We start from the raw sequence: 17,853 nt of genomic DNA, 5'->3' as shown, positions 1-17,853 counted from the left end.
TATTTCTTCTCAACCATCTTGTTCTGCTATCTAAGCATTTCACATAATTTGTTAAACAGATTTAAAATTTTTAAAAATATATATATATATTTTTTATTTAAAAACAATTTTGTTTTAATGTTTATTTATTTTTGAGACAGAGAGAGACAGCATGAATGGGGGAGGGTCAGAGAGAGGGAGACACAGAATCTGAAACAGGCTCCAGGCTCCGAGCTGTCAGCACAGAGCCCGATGCGGGGCTCGAACTCACGGACTGCGAGATAGTGACCTGAGCCGAAGTTGGCCGCTCAACCAACTGAGCCACCCAGGCGCCCCGAGATTTAAATTTTTTTTAATGTTTATTTCTTTTTGAGAGAGAGACAGACAGACAGTGAGAGAGACAGACAGACAGAGAGAGAGGGGGACACAGCATCGGAAGCAGGCTCCAGGCTCCGAGCTGTCAGCAAAGAGCTCATCACAGGGCTCGAACCCACAAACTGTGAGGTCATGACCTGAGCCGAAGTCGGGTGCTTAATGACCTGAGCCATCCAGGTGCCCCTGAAGTCCAAATTCTTAATCGTTGGGCTGTCTTGTCCACTTCCTGGACCCCTCCAGCAGTAACTGCGGAGGATTCTGCTGCCTGCCAAACCGTGTGGAGGCACCCTTCACGCTGCTGGAGCTCACCAAGCTGTCCCTTGCCCTGGTTGCCATCCCCTCCCTCTGTAAGCATGGTCGTGGCAGAGATGCTGGATTTTTCAAAGTGCCAAAGGTCCTCGGAACTCTGGGCAAGTGTGCTTTGCCTACCACACTTTATGAATGAGTGTGAGACATGACGCTTGTATGCCAATGGCACACAGAGATTTTAGGGAAACTGCTCTTTCACATTTGACTCATAGCTCACATTTCCTCCTCTTCCTAGCACACGCAACTGCACTTGGATGCCCACATTACTCAGATATGAGTTTATGGAGAGGGCTGAACCAGGACACAGATCTGAGTAACAAGCATGACTCAGTATACCCCCTGGCCCTCCAATGACTCAGGTTTCGTTACAGTTTTATACCCCAGGTTCTTCCCTGGAGATTCAGCTCTCAGGAAATTTCTTGAGATCTTCTATAGGTTAGACTTCTGGTGGCCGTCCCTGTCTCCTAGAGGTGTCAGACTTGTATGAATCCCAGCAGTAGACACAAATAGGATTCTCCCTAGGGTACTTCTTGGATGAAGTTAGCAGTCTCAAGCAGATCTAATAGATTCCCTTTAACTTCCATGCAACAAAATCAACAAAACAAGGGGCACCTGGGTGGCTCAGTCAGCGTCCGACTTGGGCTCAGGTCACGATCTCACGGTTCGCGTGTTCGAGCCCTGTGTCGGGCTCTGTGTTGACAGCTCGGAGCCTGGAGCCTGGATTCTGTGTCTCCCTCTCTCTCTGCCCCTCCCCTGCTTGTACTCTGTCTCTCTCTCAAAAATAAACAACTCTTTTAAAAAAAATCAACAAAACCATTTAAATCAATTTTCCACTTTATATGAAAAATGCAAAATGATAGTGATAGAAGCAGATCAGTGGCTGCTTGAGGTTGAGGGTAGGGAGACAGAATTCACTGCAAAGGGGTGCAAGGAAGCTCATTAGGGTGAGGACACTGTTTTATATCTTGACTGTGCTGGGGATTATGTGATTGTGTACTTGTTGTAAGTCTGAAGTCCTTCAGAAGCTGACTTGAGCAGGCTCCACTGTCAGCGCGGAGCCTGATGCCTGAAACCACGCACCATGAGATCATGACCTGAGCAAAAACCAAGAGCCGATGCTCAACCGACTGAGCCACCCAGGTGACACGTTTCTTAGACATTTTCTATTGACTGAGAGAAAGAGAGAGAGGAGAGACAGAGAGAGAGAGAGACAGAGAGAGAGAGACAGAGAGAGAGAGAGAGAGAAAGAGAGAGAGAGAGAGAGAGAGAGGATCCCAAACAGGCTCCACGCTCAGCACAAGTCCATGCAGGGCTCGTTCCCATGAATCACAAGATCATCACCTGAGCCTAAACCCTAAACCAATAGTCAGACACTCAAACGCCTGAGCCACCCAGGTGCCCCTATTTTTTTTCTTTTTTCTCCCCTTAATTTAAGTAGACTCCATACCCAATGTAGGGCTCGAACTCACAACCCTGAGATCAAAAGTCACATGCTCCACCAACTGAGGCAGCCAGGTGCCCCTCTTAGACATTTAATTGTAAACATTACTTTTAGGAATAATTTAAAAATTAGGGTAATGTAGTCTTTCTCCAGAGAATTTGTTTCCTTCTACCAAATACCTTATGGTGCTAGCAGCCAAGGTCAGGGCTGGGTCATCTACATGACCCACTGGAGAGTGCCTACCTCTACCCTCTGCAAGTAGGGCATTCCAGGGTTCCAGTCAAGTGCAGAAGGCCTCCACCTTCAGATGTGTTGAATTCGAATCCCTATTCCTTCAGCCCCAGGTTCTGTGAAGCCACCCCACTTTTCAGTTGTTCCCTTCAGATTAATTAGCAAATGGCCCCAGGGTAAAAGCAGTTTTTCAACATATTTAACAAGGAGGGGGTTATCTTCAGCACCCAAAAGACTTACCTTTGACCATTGGCCAAAGGCAGACTTGTCCCTTACAAACCTTTTTTTTTTTTTTTTTTGCACGAGCCACTGTCCCTTGGACAGAAATGGACTCAATTTATCTGTTTAAGTTCCAATTCTTTCCCAGGTCAGGGCCAACTATATTATTAGGACTTTGATGCCTTTTAGTAAATGCTTCGGGTATTTATCCAGCTTCTTTTTAATTGCCGTTAGTGAAAGAATAAAAGGATTTATATTTAAAGAGCACCCAAGAACCAGGAAGTGGACAGATCTGAAGAGACACAAATCTGGATGGTCCCTCTTTCAGTACCGGGGTAGACTGGATTATTGTTCAGCAAATATAAAGTCCACCCAACCTCCACGAGACGAGTCTACTTCCCAGCTCTTTGGAGTTGAACTTGGTCATGTGATTTGCTTTGACTACTGAGACGTTGTCAAAGAGGTGCAAGCTTCAAATGTGTTGCATATTTGGGCTTGCTCTCCTGGATCCCTGCAACCCCATAAGAACTCTGCTCAGGAAGCTGCTGCCCCTTCAGCCTGGGCCCCAGAATGAATGAGTACACATGAAAGCAATCCTGAGCTGAACCCACAGAGGAGACAACCCCATTCGGATTTGCAGCTTGAAGGAGAGCCATTCAGATGAGCCCACTTTAGATATGCTGACCCCTCAGCCGACCTGCAGCTGCCTGAGAGAAAACAAACGATAATTCTTTGAAGACCCTGCATTTTGGGTGCAGTTAGTTACACAGCACTTTTGTGGCCATAGCAAATCATACAAGACCTAGCAAGAAGCGGGCTCAACAGATCAGCGTTACTGCAACGCACAAAATAAAAAGGCTGTTATCAGAATCTGAGCTCCAGAAGCTTTTCTTTGCTGACACAGGTCATTCTCCACCCAGGAGGTTCTCTTTATACATAATTGCCTAGATGCTCCCCTATCCCATTCTCTATGGGTAGTTAAAACATCATGGGAGTGTGGTCCTGGGACCACCCCCATCCCCCCCACCCCACTTCTTTGTAAAGGTGTACCAGTGTATGTATGCCAGGCTTAAATGAAGCACGTGTCCATGTGGGATAATGAGGAACAATGCCTTGTTGCATGTGCAGTATGTTCCGCCCACTAAATCTTATTTTGCCTTTACACTACGCAGCACTAAGTGGCGTGTGTGCCTCTGCCCGTTTTGCACAATGAAGGTAAAGGTTGGTAAGAATCATCTCGCAGGCTGTCACCGAAAGCCAGAAATCCTCATCGCGCTGCTAAAAACCCATTGCCCAAACTTCACAAATTTTACCATTTTTTGTCATGTGCATTTTTTAAATTGTTTCCTGTTGTTATTGCTGATACATACGAATGCTATTGATTTTTATGTTGATGATGCATCCAAAAACTTTGCTGAACTCTCTTTCGTTTTCATTGTTCATATATTCTCTGGCATTTCCCAGACATCCCAGACTGACAATCCCAACATCAGGATGTAACGAGCGCTTTTTGTTTCTCCCTAGCTGTTGAATCTCTTGTTTCCTTTTTACATCTTTTTGCATTGGCTCGACCCTCCAGCATGACACTAAATAGTAACTATGGTAATGGTGAACATTCTTGTCATGTTTTAAAGAAAATGCTTTTGAAAGTCCCCCATTAAGTGTAATTTTTGCTGTAGGATTTTAGTGGATTAAGGAAGTTCCCTTTTATTCCTAGTTTGCTAAAATGTAAATTTTAATCATTGAGCATTGACTTTTACTGAAAGCTTTTCTGCATCTATTAGAATGATCGTATGTATTTTCTCTTTTAATCTGTCAATATGGTAAATTATACTGTATTTATCTCCGTAAGTGAAAAAGTTGAAAAAGAAATGTTGAATAAGAGAGATATTATCTACTTCTTGAATGGTTGCAAGATATTAGTGTCTGTAAAATATTAGTGTCTTTCAGGAGAGGCAACTTGACTACTAATTCAATTCTTTGATGAGTATGTCCTTGAATAATATAATCGTTTTCATTGTGAAGCACATCTCACAAGAGGGTACAAAATGTATTTGCATCTCCTAAAAATAACAGTAACACGAATACCTGTGTGTTTACAGGATCCATTAAGAAACAGACCAGCACCAAGTTCTCTGCATAACCCTCCCAGATCATGGCCCTTTTTCTCCCCATAGAGATAACTGAGTGCTGAATCTCGTATAAAACATTTCCTTGAGGCGCGCCTGGGTGGCTCAGCTGGTTAAGCATCTGACTTTGGCTCAGGTCATGATCTTACGGTTCATGAGTTGGAGCCCCACATCGGGCTCTGTGTTGACAGCTCAGAGCCTGAAGCCTGCTTCAGATTCTGTCTCCCTCTCTCTCTGCTCCTTCCCTGACCACACTCTGTGTCTCTCTCTCAAAAATAAAAATAAACATTAAAAAGATTTAAAAAACCATTTCCTTGATTTTCTTCGTAATTTTAACTCTATGTATCTTTGGGCAATACTATTTAGTTCTATTTCTGAACTTTGTATAAAAATGTATCATATTGGGGCGCCTGGGTGGCGCAGTCGGTTAAGCGTCCGACTTCAGCCAGGTCACGATCTCGCGGTCTGTGAGTTCGAGCCCCGCGTCGGGCTCTGGGCTGATGGCTCAGAGCCTGGAGCTTGTTTCTGATTCTGTGTCTCCCTCTCTCTCTGCCCCTCCCCCGTTCATGCTCTGTCTCTCTCTGTCCCAAAAATAAATAAACGTTGAAAAAAAAAAATTTAAAAAAAAAAAAAAAAAAAAAAAAAAAAAAAAAAAAATGTATCATATTGTTAATGGTTGTGTATATTCATCTGCGACTTTCTTCCTTTGCCCTATATTTTGTTTTTGAAAATCATTCTTTGAGGGGCACCTGGCTGGCATAAAGCTTGTGACTCTTCATTATCAGGGTTGTGGGTTCAAGCCCCACATTGGGCATGGAGCCTACTTAAAAAAAGATATCATTCTTTGAAATTGAAATGTGTAGCTGTAGTCCTTTATTTATTTAGTTAGTTATTGCTGTATAGTATTAGCCTGTATTAAATTACTCTTATCCATTCTAGTATTGATTGACATTTGGGTTGTTTCTAGTGCTTTTGTTATTGCAACTAATGCTGCCGTTAAGTCTCCTGGCTTACATGTGTCAGATTTATACACACTCATTTGTACACACACCCCTCCAAGAGTGGAACTGTTGGGTTATAGGGTAAATATGAGTGGGCCATTTGTATTTCCTCTTCCATGAAAGATTAAAAAACTGAGGCAGCCAACTACAGCCTGTGAGCCAGCTACCTATTTCGGTAACTAAAATTTTATTGGAACCAGGGCCAGGATTAGGGGGGAGGGAAGTGAGGCAGGGTTTTGCCCATTTAGGGTTGGATCTTCTCTTTATTTTATATTTTAATATTTTGTCCGTCGTGGAGGTTTTTTTGCATTCATTTTGATTTAAACATATTATCTCAAAATATTATTTACCTTGATTACTACGTCTTTTGGTGCTTGCTTAAATTTTCTGCCCAAGGTGAATGTGTCCCTCACTTAACCCTAGTCCCAGCCCTGACCTAGTCTAAACTACTTATTATCTCCAGGCCGCACTTCTGCAATAGCTTCCTAACTGGTCTCTCCACTTGTACTGTTGCCACGCATCTTTGATCCATTCTCTGCATTGGGCAGCCACCCTGATCTTGCAAAAAGATAAACTGATTTATGTTACTCCTCTGCTTTAAACCGTTCAATTGTCTCCTACTCAGAGTAAAATCCAAATTCTATGCAGAACCCCATTTAATCTGTATTTCGCCTTCTTTCCTAACTTCATCTTCTACTTCTCTGCCTTCCTCTGTTCTATCTAAGATCACTGGCTAACTTTCCATTTCTGGAATATGCTAAACTCATTCCTGCCTCCTGGTCTCTGGCATGGGCCATTCTGTAAATGAGTCATCTCTTCTAAACCTTTAACTTTCAGATTAAGTTATCTCTTTAGAGAGGCTTCGCAACCTAAAGTAAATCCCCTCCTGATAGTTCTATTACTCTGTTCCTTTTACTTCCTAATGCTTTGACAACATAGAAGTAGGGTTTTATTTGCTTATTACTTTGTTTACTTGTGGTTTTTTTTTTTTTTTTGTCTTCCCTTTTAAAGCCTAAGATCTTTGAGGAGTTTAGTGCTTTCCTCACTACCAACACTCAATATTTAGCACTCAACCTGTCACTAAATAATTGAAACTAAGAAAAAAAGATAAACCTAAAGTAAACGGGTTTTTAGAAAAAAGGCCCCCCCAAACAGAGTGGTATTGATATTCATTAATATTAAAACAATCCGGCTATAACAAGGGTCATAAAACTGATCATTTCCTTTGGCCCAGTAGGTCTACATTTGAGACTATACTCCAAGAATAATTTGAAAATTTTATTTATTTAAAATATTCACATATTAATAATTTATGAAGGTTGAAAAAATTGGAAACAACCCAGAGCACTGATTGCCAACGAACCCTTTCCAGTTTTCATTCTCCTTCAGCCTAGATAAGCCCAACTTACATATATATATATAATAAATATAATGTATAATATATATATTATATATATATATATACACTTACATATACTGCTGCTGTGGTGGAACTCAAGTAGATAAGCACTATTAGAGAAAAACCACTAAGATGGACAAAATACAACTGCCACAATTTTTAAGTTTGCCAACTTCAAACGCATAATTGTTATTTCCCTAAAATCCCATAGTTTCTCCAACGAAGCTGGAGACATCTCCATCTAGATGGATATCTCTGTCCAGATGCTGTTTCAATATTCATCCTTCTTCTCTTTACCAAAAGAGTCACCATTTATAAGGCCATTTAGGTCAGAAAATCTGAGAGCCATTTATGAGAACACTTCCCTTGTCCAGTGCATCACCAAGTCCAAGGTGATCTTGAATTCATCACCTGTTTGCTGCCTTCACTGCCACCACAATCAGAACCGCCACCTGGATACCTGAACTGTTCTTTAAATTAGTTGCTCCATTTCCGTTCTTTTTTTTTTTTTTTTTAATTTTTTTTTTCCAACGTTAATTTTATTTTTTGGGACAGAGAGAGACAGAGCATGAACGGGGGAGGGGAGGGAGACACAGAATCGGAAACAGGCTCCAGGCTCTGAGCCATCAGCCCAGAGCCTGACGCGGGGCTCGAACTCACGGACCGCGAGATCGTGACCTGGCTGAAGTCGGACGCTTAACCGACTGCGCCACCCAGGCGCCCCTTCATTTCCGTTCTTGTTCTTCTCCCATCCATTCTCCACACAGCAGTGTTCTATTTTATAAAAATGTTTACAGCTAATTCATATACGTAACAATAAGCCAATCCAGCAATTTATAAAGAAAAAGTTATATTCTTCCTCCACTACTTTCCAGTTGCAATCCCCCAAGGTAACCAATCACACTCTAAATATCTGATGTGTATGGAGCCTCCCATTCGTTCTCTGTGCTCAATGAAAATGTATTCAAATATTTTTGGATTGATTCTTTTTTATTCCTAAGAAAATAGGTTACATTATACTGTATTATGTTGTATTTGTTGTATATATTATGTTGTAATTTATTCTTTTGTAGTTGGAAAAAAAATTTACTTTAAGTAGGCTCCACATCCAACGTGGGCCTCGAACTCACAGCCCTGAGATCAAGAGTCACATGTCCCACCAAGTGAGCCAGCCAGACCCCTTACTTATTCTTTACCTAACAATACAACATGGACATTCTTACAGGTCAGTATAGAATTCTTTTCCTCTTTTTTGTATAGCTATGTAATATTCTAGAGAATGGAAGTACAAAATTTAAATTAATAACCTTCCCAGTGATGGATATTCAATAGCATGATCTTTTAAAACTGTAAATCAGATCACGCCTCTTTCCAGGCTGCCTGGGTGGCTCAGTCAGTTGAGCATCCAACTTGGCTCAGGTCATGACCTCGCGGTTTGTGGGTTTGAGCCCAGCATCGGGCTCTCTGCTGTCAGTGCGGAGCCTGCTTCGGATCCTCTGTCTCCCTCTCTCTTTGCCCCTTCCCTACTTGCGCTGTCTTTCTCAAAAATAAATACACATTAAAAAAAAAAAAAAAAAGATCATGCCTCTTTCCCTCAAAGGCTGTCCTTTTCCCATGGAATACAATCTACATTTCCTACCATGGCCCTGGATGATCTGGTCCTTGCCTCTTGTTAAATTCACCTTACACTGCTCCTCTTCTTGCTCACCAGACCTGACACTAACTAGCCTTCTAAGAAGGTTTTTTTCCACCTTGTGGTCCCTGCATATTTCTTCTCTTAACCTGTAAAGGTCTTCCCTGTCTATCCTCTTCCCTACGCATCAAAATTAAGTTCCTCTCTTATACTTTCTCATAACATCTTATAAACACCTTCACAGTATTCATCACCAGTTATAACCTTATCTAAGAAATTGTATTTACATGTCTTATTATCGAATCTCTGCTTCCTCTACTATGCACTGTCCTCTGTGAGGACAGATACAGTGTTTTGCTGACCTCTGATTTTTTGTACTACCAGCACCTAGCATAGTGCTTGAAGGTAAACAACATTTATTGTGTGAATAGATGATATATCCTACACTGAGTAATCATTAACCAAGTTAGATAATGGAATTTAATGCTAATTAACTTTTAAAATGATATGAGATTACATACTATATGGCTAAGTCTTATGAGCTATATATATATATATATATATATATATATACACATACGCACACACACACACACACACACACACACACACACATATGTGAAAATTTGGTAACCTAGAGCAGTGAAAAGAATACTGGCACAAGAGGGCACTAATTAGTGACCCAGGAAATGTCACTTCTTTGCTGTGAGCCTCGATCAAGGAATGACCCTCAGCAGGTGTGGTATTGCCCCCTAGTGCTGGATACTCTGGGAGGTATTCCTGGTCTTTAGAGAGCAGAGAGGCCAGGTAACCTAGACTTCTTGCAAAATGTTGGAAAAATTATTTTGTGTCCCTCATGGCTTTTGAATGACCCAGTGTAGGTAAACTAAACCTGTGTATAACTATCTGTACCTAAAACCTGACCTATTTTACATATGGACGCAAAGCTGTTTTCTACTTTTACATAATTGTAACAGTAAACGTTTTAGGATTGCAGGTACAGTAGACATTGAAGACAGATTAATATCATTCACCAGAGGTGGTGGAAACACCACACCTGTGTCAGTTGTAGCTTTCACATTCATGGGGATTTTACTTATAAATGCCAGCACTTGATTTACGGCTTGATTATATTTTCTAGAATCGTTATGTCTGAGCATTTATGCATTGAAACAGAAATCGTATTATAAATTACTTTCTTTGTATTTTTTATATTATACTTTATATTCAATTTAAATCCAAATCATGCATGTGTATGCAGGTTATATTATCTATGCATTTCATCTTAGGCTAATAAAGGAGATAGTATGAAAATATTTGTCATTTAAAAAAGGTGTTGGGTTAAAACAATGTTGTGAAACACTGGATTCGATAGATGAGGATTAACATCCCTTTCAGTTCTTAATGCAATGGCTCTAATCTTTAATAGTGGTAAGGATTCTTTTTATTTTGTTCTTTTCATTACTTTATCTTCCAGCATAAAATTAGTAAGAAAAAAAACACACACATTTAAAAAAACACATCTCCTACTCACAATGTTTTTAGATGGTTACTAAAGGTGAGTCCAAATGATTTCTCAAATTTCCTTGCTACACAGTAATTTCATGATTTTGTAATTTCAAATTTATGGTTAATCGCGAGTTTATCAAGTTCTTTAAGGTTTCACCAAATAAATTGTTGTCTCTAGCCTTGATAGTGAAGAAACTGAAACACAAAAAATCAATGAAATCAATGTATTAAAAACCAGAAAGAATGAAATGAAGGATTCTCACTAGATTAGGTTCACAGATTTAAAATCGCAACCTTTTCCCCTATTCCTTCTGTTTTATATTTTTCATCAGTTATGATATACTATGCATTTTAATCATACACTTAAAAAATGGATTGTCTCCTCCCCCCTTTCCTTCGCCCCAACACACCTAGAATAGATACAGGCATTCTTAGAATAGAAACAGGGAATTTCGTGTTTACTCACCGTCGTCTTCCCATATATAGAACAGTGCCAGGCACACAGGAGGAGCCCACTGAGCATTCATTGTATGAATGGGCGAAGAATACACGCAATAAGCAAAACTGAGTGCTTCGAGCGCCACTTTCACCAGAGCTCTAGGAGACCAGCGGGTGGGATCAGGAACTTGATTTTTGTGATTGAGGATTCGTCGGCGCTCGTAGGGATTGCGAGTACATTCTGAACATTCGTTGGGATGTACTGATATGTGGTGGTTGGTGAACTTCATGCGCAGAGCCGTACAGGTAGAACACCGAACTAACAATGATCTGCAGCGAAGTCCACATAATGTTCTCAAATTTATATCATTAGAAACACGTTTCTCTAAGTGCATGGCTCCATCGTTCTCTGGTATATCTGTACAGGACAATTTAGGATACTTCCTCACTGGAGATTAACGGTGAGGATGGGATCAAGGGTGGTGGCTCCAAAATGCGCAAAGACGGGAAAAGGAGTTAACGCTCACTTTTCGCAAACAGACGCCAATTCAGAGTCAAGGTCTCACCCCAGATCAAATCCCGCGCTCCTCCTACCGACAACCTGCCTCTACCCCGCCTCCTTTAATACCTATGGTGGGCGGGGCAGAGAAGAGACGTTCCCGGGTCCCCCTAAATTGGTTAAGCTCGCCCTAGTTCTGGTATCCCCGTTCTGAGCACACACCGAGGAAACGGAGCCGCTAACGAAGACCGGCGACTGAATGACAGCGGAGCTTTACACGAGGACAGAGAATGAAGCAAAATACGAAGAAAGGCAGCAGTGTAGCGGCCACGTGAGGCGGGCCATCCCGTCCACCCTCCGAGCGAGAACTTCAACTCCCGGCTTGCAGCTGGGCGGTTACCCTCCGCGGACTATAACTCCCAGGGTGCTGCGGGAGCGGCCGCCCGGCTCTCCTCCCGCCCCTCCCCCGCCCCTCCCGGCCGGATCGGCGTGCGCCTGCGCACCGGAGGCCGGAGGAGTCTTACCCTAATGTAAGATGGTGGCCCGTCTGGCTGTGGAACCCACCGAAAGCTGAGAGTCTGTCTCTCAGCCGTAAAGGTCGGACTCGCTGAAGCAATCAGGCCCGGTTCTGAAGAGTTTTTTCCCCGACACTCGTTCAGTGGTCTCTTGTGAGGACGCGGCAGCGCGTGGAATCGGCTAAGGGAAAAGCGAGGCAAGGCAGGCGGGTGAGTCTATGCGGGGCTGGGCTTAGGGGAAACCCGGGGCTGACCGGCTACGAGAGAGCGGAGGCTTCGCTGGGACTGTGCAGGCCGCACCCCCCTTTCTCCCCACCCCCCGCCTCATCTTCACCCTCCTCCTCCTCGGTCTTCCTCCTCCTCCTCCTCTTCCTCCCTCTCCCCTCTACGCCACAGCAGTTACCACCAGGAAAAGGGAGCGGGGCAGAAGGCGGCGCGGCGGCGAGCACCGACTCCTTCGAAAATTTCCTCAATTGGGGGAGCCGAGGCGGCTTCTCGTCTTCAGCTCTCTCCCCTGCGTTTCTGTAGGGGCAGAAATCTTGGGTCCCAGTGCTCCCTTGTTTGCCCAGCCCTCTTTCCCCTCCCTGACGTCCTTGTCCCGGTAGCCCCCGTCTCCCAAGACCCAAGCCATCACTTCCACTCTGACCCGAGTTGTTGCTGCTCAGCAGTCCCACTACTCATCACTGCCCACTCGTCCTGCTGTTTGTTTTTTGCTCCACTGCTGCCACTCCGGAGACACCCTTTGCCCCCCTCTCGTGCTTGCAATCAGCCCCTACTCTCTCTGCCACACTAGCGCTTCTTCCGATTTGCAGCCTTTCCTTTGACCACATCTGTCATTTGAAAGCTGCCCCTTAAGTATCCAGATGCTGCTGCTGCTGCTGCTGCTGCTGCTCGATCTAACCCACCTGTTTCACAGCTTTCTTGGGAATTGTCCGTTCCTTCCCTCTTTTCGATACAGATTCTTTCAACCTACACTTGCAGAAAAAAGGGATGCCCCGTGTTGGCCCCTGAAAAGTCAAGTTGGGAAGTGAATGAAGTGAGGTAGGATACTGTTAAACGTTACGAGTGGAGATCATTTATTCAGGCTACTCGGGTCGGGAGAGGAACGTTTCCCTTTTGCTTTCAGTGATCTATTTGTGGATTATTCGCTCTGGTGGGACCTTTTTTCTCCTTCTATTTTTAACCGGTTTCTCCATGCTGCTAAGCATTCTCCTGAATTACCTCTCCCCAGGACAGTTAATGTGAACTCTGATTATACCAACAAATTAGCCTAGGCATTTCAAAATAAGATAAATCTGGCATAGAACCAAATCACTCTGTGAACTCCACACGAAAATGTAAGGGAGATTTTGATTATCTGCCGGTTCTGTGTGGGTTACAGATCCTTTCCCTATTGAAAATTGATTATTGACTAAGCAAGTTATATTGAGGTTCAGCTTACTTGATGACATATTTATGGTTCCAGTGGAAATTTCCTTTCCAGCTAATATCAGACTTAGTATTTTTGGATTTGAGAAGTTCTCTCTTTCTAACATTTCTAGAATGGTAGTAATCCGAATAAATTGTCTTCTCTTGAAAACTTGTTGGGTATGTATGCAAAAGGAAAGTGAATTTTTTTTTTTTTTTTCAGAATTAAATCCATCATTTTTTCCAGAAAAGAAGGGGGCTGGGAAAAGAAATGACAAAGCTATGCCCTTACATGCATTTGTTGGCACTCACTGTCATCATTATCTACATTGAAAAGCAGAAAACTAGGAGCACAAAGTGGTTCATGAGGTCCATTTTTTGACGAAAGCAAAATTGAAATGCCCTGACTAATGGCACAAGGGGAAGAAGGAGACTACAATCACACCACTATGAAAAAAAAGAATTAACAGAAAACAGGATTTCCCAGATCAGATACATACATTTCAACATTTCAAGTTTAACATAAATAAGACACTGTGTTCTTAAGACGTAGGTAAAAATGTTAAAAGTCATAGTAGCAATTTCATGCAGCAGTATCCCTCTTATTTGCAAAGTGATGTACCTCAAGTGTAAATACAAATACATACACTTTCCCTTTTCATCACTGCTGCACATTATTACTGTGATTTTTATACATTTTACCTGTGATACTTGAGGAATCTTCATTTAGCATTATGTTTACTCAATTGTGGTAAGTGCTCTGCTTTATCAAATATAAATCAAGGTTAGAAAAGCTGTTTACAAAACTTCCTTTTTCCTTTTAGCCACTTTAAGCCCCAATTTGGGGAAACTAAATCCCTACTCTGAGAATTTCAAGCAATTTACGTAGCAAGATTGTCCTGAGTTATAACTTGAGGTTTTTCCTTTAAAAATTACTTACATTTAGTTTGTTAGTAGGAACGTGTTCAATACAGTTGATCTTCAACTCTGAAATGTGTCGTTTTTCTTTGTCATACGCTGGTGGAGAAGCCTTCCACTTTGTACCTGCAAATAATTCTAACACACAGGTTTAGAAAACCCTTGGTAGTCATACTTGGCTGATTGGTAAGCCGTGTGTTCTAGGAGAGGACTGTTGGGCAGAAAAGTATAAATGATGGTAATACATCTTTGGTAGAGATGTTTTACCTCATTAAGTATATTCTCAAGTAATTTTCTTCACTCCACACTTTTCTCCTGCAGTCATTAAATTCTTAGTTTCAGCCCTTGGAAGTCAAAACGAATTTACTTTGGGATCTTTAGTACATTTGAAGAAGGCATTTAAATTTTGTTGACATTTTGATAAGGAAATCAGGAGCTATAATTTCAGAATATTTTTGTATGGTTTAAATTTTTAGATGTAACTTAAACATGGCAGCTTCATACTTTCGTGCATTTTGTTTGTTTGTTTGTTTGTTTGATAGTTTGGAATACTTTCTGCCAGGTTCAGTAGTGGAATCCTTCAGACGAATAGATTTCTCTAGGAAGGTTTTTGAACATGAATTACTTTAAGTTGACTTATTACATAATATTTGTTGTCATAAGATTGCATAGGCAAATCTTTAATTTTATTAGGGCGAGACTGTTAAAATCAAATGACAAAATGCAGGAAAATTTTTGTAGTGCCCTTCAATTTCACTAGCAGTAACTTTCAACTCCTTGTTTTGTAAGAGAAAGAGAGTGTAAAAAGAGTCCTTGCATTAGGGGAATTTTACTTTAAAAATGATGTTAAATGCTTAAGAGAACGAAGAAAGTATTTTCTCAGTTTCAACAGTATGATTTCAGAATGCTTCCCGTTCCTTCCCTACTCCTGGTTTTAAGGTTAAGAAGCTACACTCTTCGTTTGTGTGCGTGCATGTCTGTGTGCTTTGTACCTGCCAGTAATACTCAATTGAATCTATTTCAACTCATGTTATTATTTTTATAGACCATTCAAGTGAAACAGAAAGGTTTTTTTTTTTTTTTAATTTTTTTTTTTCAACGTTTATTTATTTTTGGGACAGAGAGAGACAGAGCATGAACGGGGAAGGGGCAGAGAGAGAGGGAGACACAGAATGGGAAGCAGGCTCCAGGCTCTGAGCCATCAGCCCAGAGCCCGACGCGGGGCTCGAACTCCCGGACCGCGAGATCGTGACCTGGCTGAAGTCGGACGCTTAACCGACTGCGCCACCCAGGCGCCCCAGAAAGTTTTAATTTTGGAAAATTTCAGCCTCTGTCAGTTAGCTTTCTGACATTAAGTGTAGTACTGTCTTGACTTTTAGTGAAGGAAGATACACTTAGCTCAATTGGTTCCAAAGAAAAACAGTAGGGAAATAGGTTATAGAGATTTTTAGTGTTCTAGAAATAGTATAACTAGAATGTACTACATACTTTTCTCAAAGGATTTCTTAATCTAAATGGAACTTGTAAATGGTTTTGATCCCACTGGAATAGCATGTATTGGATAAAACTTAACACACTCTGAGATTTAAAAAATATTATCTTAAAAAAATTTTGTTACTTCAGAAATACTAGCAAAATCTACAAATGCCCATTCTTATATAAAATGTGTCAATATCCCTGATAACTTAATGATAGTAATAAACATTTTTCTCCAGTTCTGAGATTATGCAAATTTTAAAGATGGAATAATTTACTCAATTATGTAGTGATGCAAGGAAAGAAGATAAGTGGGACTTTTTAATGACACAGTGGTTTTCTGAAAGAACTTTTTTTCAAAATTGTTTTTAATCTTGTTACTATGTGGTCTTCTTTATTAGAGAAGATTGTGTGGGGGCGCCTGGGTGGCTCGGTCCGTTAAGCGTCCGACTTCGGCTCAGGTCATGATCTCACGGTCCTTGAGTTCAAGCCCCGCGTCGAGCTCTGTGCTGACAGCTCAGAGCCTGGAGCCTGTTTCAGATTCTGTGTCTCCCTCTCTCTGCCCCTTCCCTGCTCATGCTCTGTCTCTCCCTGTCTCGAAAATAAATAAACATTAAAAAAAAAACTAAAAAAAAAAAAAAAGGAAAAGATTGTGTGGCAAATGTTAACTTTTCCAAGTGTAGTAGTATAATCCAGTGGGTTTTGTCACATTTCTTTTTCATGGTATAATTCTTTTACTTTTTAATCGGAAATTAGTTTATGGAAGAGAAAATGTCAACACTATTTTGGCTCCTTAGATTAGCCTACTGTAACAGAGTTTTCTTTTACTAGAAGGGAGAATTTACATGCTACCAAAAAGATGATTATTACTTTTACTTGCTAGAAAAAGTTAATTTTCAAGATATTACAAGTACAAGGTAGCTTGAGGATGGGTTTATTTTTCTCCTAAGAACTTTATTTGTGAGGAAGGTTTCATTCTTACAAAACTCTGTTTATACAAGAGTGTTGTCCTGTTTTAAACTTTAATTGCATTGGATGATGAGGAGATGATATATCACTATTAGGATAAACCTCACCATTTGTCTATGTACTTCTCTGATATCTTTTTTTTTTCCTAAGAGTCTCTCTCTCTCTTTTTTTTAATGTTTATTTATTTTGGGGGCGCCTGGGTGGCTCAGTCGATTAAGCGACCGACTTCAGCTCAGGTCATGACCTCACAGTTCCTGAATTCGAGCCCCGCATCAGGCTCTGTGCTGACAGCTCAGAGCCTGGAGCCTGCTTCGGACTCTGTGTCTCCTTCTCTCTCTGCCCCGCCCCTGCTCATACTCTCAGTCTGTCTCTCAAAAAAATGAATAAACATTAAAAAAAATTTTCTAATGTTTATTTATTTTTGAAAGAGACGGGGAGGGACAGAGAGAGGGAGACACAGAATCCGAAGCAGGCTCCAGGCTCTGAGCTGTCAGCACAGAGCCTGATGTGGGGCTCTAACTCACAAACTGAGATCATGACCTGAGCTGAAGTCGGATGCTTAACTGACTGAGCCACCCAGGCGCCCCCTCCGGTATCTTTTCAAAAACAAGTAGTATGTTTTTTTAGTTATGGTAACCCAAGCCTTACCTCTTGAGTGTTGAGAGAAAGTATGGAGAGGGAAAATCAAAAATAATCATTTTGGTTTATTTCTAAAACCATCCTGGAAAAAAAGTCAAGGCAAAAAAAAAAAAAAAAGCAGTGTAATTAGAAGAATAAAATGACGACATTTAAACATAGCTGGTGTTGCATTCCTGCTTTTGGAAGAAGTTAATGAATGATGTTGTAGGAAAATGCTGATTGATTTTTGAAAAGTAGCTATAGACTAAAATATCAAAGGGGTAGAGCATTCCTTAGCAACAAACAGATACATTGAAGCCAAATATCTGAAATTTCTTAAGCATGTTTTTTCAGTCCTTGGAATAAAGAGGAAGTGCTAATTTTTCTGATTATTTAAGAACCTATTAATTCATTCCTTGTTGAGGGCAATAGGTGTCTTCAGATTGTGGATTTCTTGAAATAGTATTGGCTGATTTGTATTATTGAACATTGTAGCAACTTTTTTCTTCTTTTTTTTCTACTTTTTGTATCCTTGATTTTTTTCCTGATGTTTTTTATTTCCTGAAGTTTGGATGGACCTTTTTGTGAATGCTGTAATTGACTGAAAATTTGAAGTATAAACAGAATTCCTTTTGGTAATAAGATGAATTATTCTTTTGATAGAGAGCCTCCTCCCCCCCATTTTGATCACTTTTTTTTTTCTTTAAAACTTAATTTTATTAATCCTTAGAATTAGGGTGCTACAAGTTCCCTGTTAAATTAGATCTTCCCGGAAATTTGTCTTCTTA

At 41.0% G+C, this 17,853-nt stretch overlaps 1 protein-coding gene across 7 annotated transcripts in view; it reads left to right on the top strand.

The window, feature by feature from the left end:
* Positions 1-11,755: 11,755 nt before the first annotated feature.
* Positions 11,756-17,853, top strand: part of CNOT4 (CCR4-NOT transcription complex subunit 4) — a 147,156-nt gene continuing 141,058 nt past the window's right edge. For 6 of the 7 annotated variants that reach the window (XM_047832543.1, XM_047832527.1, XM_047832533.1 and 3 more), the window contains exon 1: positions 11,756-11,887. The gene's annotated coding sequence lies outside the window, so the exon portion shown is untranslated. Of the gene's footprint in view, positions 11,888-12,699; positions 12,719-17,853 lie in introns of those variants that run through there. The other variant, XM_047832516.1, reaches the window with a different exon arrangement.

Source organism: Prionailurus viverrinus, chromosome A2, assembly GCF_022837055.1.
Source record: "Prionailurus viverrinus isolate Anna chromosome A2, UM_Priviv_1.0, whole genome shotgun sequence".
NCBI lineage: Eukaryota > Metazoa > Chordata > Mammalia > Carnivora > Felidae > Prionailurus > Prionailurus viverrinus.
This window is presented reverse-complemented; position numbering and strand designations above follow the sequence as displayed.